The 2,365-nt window shown below is 35.5% G+C and overlaps 1 pseudogene; it reads right to left on the minus strand.

The window, feature by feature from the left end:
• Positions 1-335: 335 nt before the first annotated feature.
• On the minus strand, positions 336-452 carry LOC145261429 (5S ribosomal RNA; annotated as a pseudogene).
• Positions 453-2,365: the final 1,913 nt, after the last annotated feature.

Consider the following 2,365-nt stretch of genomic DNA (forward strand, 5'->3'; position numbering starts at 1 on the left):
CTTCCCGCAAATGCACTGGGTGACCGACATGTACTGCTCCATAAACATTGTCATTATGTAAAAGAACACACTTTAGACTGCATTTTGAACTTTGAATATATATATATATATATATATATATATATATATATATATATATATATATATATATAGCCAAAAAAAGCAGGCTCCTTCAGTCTTGGACAGACTATGGATACCCACGAAGGGGTGCTTGCGCATGAAATTTTTGTGGTAGGAGGTGCGCAATCTCCAACCACACCTCTTCTGAGACGTTAAATACCAGTGGCAAATGAAGTACAGGACGACTGGAAACAAATGCTGAGATAAGCGGAGAGCACATACAGCGCCTAGAATTCCCAAATGGTCACCCATCTGGTACTAACCAGGCTCAACATTGCTTAACTTCGGTGATCTGACGAGAACCGGTGTGTCAACGCGATTTGCGCATATATATATATATATATATAATTGTGTGTGTGTGTGTGTGTGTGTGTGTGTGTGTGTGTGTGTGTGTGGACGTGTTATCCATATATGTGGACATGAAAATGCGTATACATGGTTTACGCAAGTTCACATTTGTACAATTTCATTGACCTCAAACTGCATACAAACTAGAGCTTGTAGAGAAAAACTAATTCCAGATTTGAAATCAGCGCCTAAAATTCCTTCAGAATCAGTTAAAATATCCAATGCAACTCAAAGTTACTAAAAATTTGTTACCCAGTGTAATTTATACTTAATTAATCGCTTAAAAATGAGTTTATATATATATATATATATATATATATATATATATATATATATATATATATATATATATATATAGAACTACTTGATCAATTTATATGAATTTTGGAATATGAAATATGATATTTTCGTTTCGTTAAAAACAAAATACTTACGGAGAATGAAAGCGACCATACCACAGCAAATGCTAAATGGCTGGAAAAAAAAACATGAAAGAATAACTTCAGCAAATTGGAAAAGGAACAGAATAGAAATTAACTAACAAGCACTGACGACAATCCCAAAAACAATGCCTAACTGAACCAGACTACGATAGAATACATGCATATTGGTTTTTAAAAATTTATGATCTTACATGGAAAACTAACGACTAAACCTGGAAAAATGTATCCACGAAACAGACATACCAGAGTGAATGATAAAAGAAAGAACTACATTAATACAAAAACACCGTAAGACAAACGACCCCATCAACTACAGACCAATAACCTGTTTACAACAACCCTAATTGTTTAACTGAGAACAGATCTACTATTTCATGAATAATTTTTTACCACTTCTTGCCTGTTATACATACATCAAAAGTTCATGAAGGAGGTACAAAGCAATAAAAAAGAATAATAATAAAATAAAATAAAAAAAACATTGCATGGATCGACTACAAGAAAGCCTATGACAGAATCCTTCAAGCATGCCGTATTGAATACTTGAGGATGTACAAAGATTATCACTCTAATTAAGAAAACTATGGGAACAGAGACAATATAACTAATAGCTGGAGAACACGTGACTTGGGTAAGAATACAGAGTTATCTTCCAAGTCTAGTAAAAAAAAAAAATCGTGCAAACCTTTTACCACTGGCAACGCCCGCTTCAGAGAGTGAAAGAAGAAAGAAGAAGAAGAGAATGGCCACTGCGTCTATTTATAGACTAGAGATCATGGGAAGAGTATGCAAATAACTTTGGACGGTTTTGTCCTATAAAAAGCCTGTATTTGGGAGAGAGCTTGTCTTTTTTGTTTGGCAGAAGCAATTGCTGTCAGAAGTGCATTGGACTGCAGGATTGAAGAGTGAAGATTGAGTTGTGGGGTCATTGTATTTAACCACACCAAGGAAACTCCCATAGCCGTTACTGTTTATAATAGACATGGTACCACTCAAGAATATCCTCAGGAAATGGGACACATATAAAAAGAAAGAAAAATCAAATGTGTATAAGCCTTAATAATGAAGTATGTAAGAATTATGAAAAAAACATTTTTTATATCCTACTAGCCTAGGTACCCGGGTGTTTGGAGGTGTGTGTTCAGCAAAACAAAAAAAAAAAGTGGTAATAGGCAGGCAGGCTCGAAGCCGTACCGTGAAGGGGGAAAAGAACGTGAAAAAAAAATAACGTCTTTGCTGCTACGTCCATCGCCAAACCGGAAGTGATCAAGGTTTAAATTAAGGCTAGTCAATCGAAAAAAGGGGATGACTTTCGAAAGTATCAGCGAAAAAAGCGACCCCTACCTGTAGAAAAGTGCCCAGTTGAGAGTGAGGAAGATAATGTTTTAGCCAATTTTTCGATATTTGTCGTCCGAAGGTCGGGCTTCAAAACGATACCGATATCGTGAAAATCC

Source organism: Euprymna scolopes, chromosome 37 (genome assembly GCF_053919585.1).
Source record: "Euprymna scolopes isolate OS-2025 chromosome 37, ASM5391958v1, whole genome shotgun sequence".
In the NCBI taxonomy this organism is placed as follows: domain Eukaryota; kingdom Metazoa; phylum Mollusca; class Cephalopoda; order Sepiida; family Sepiolidae; genus Euprymna; species Euprymna scolopes.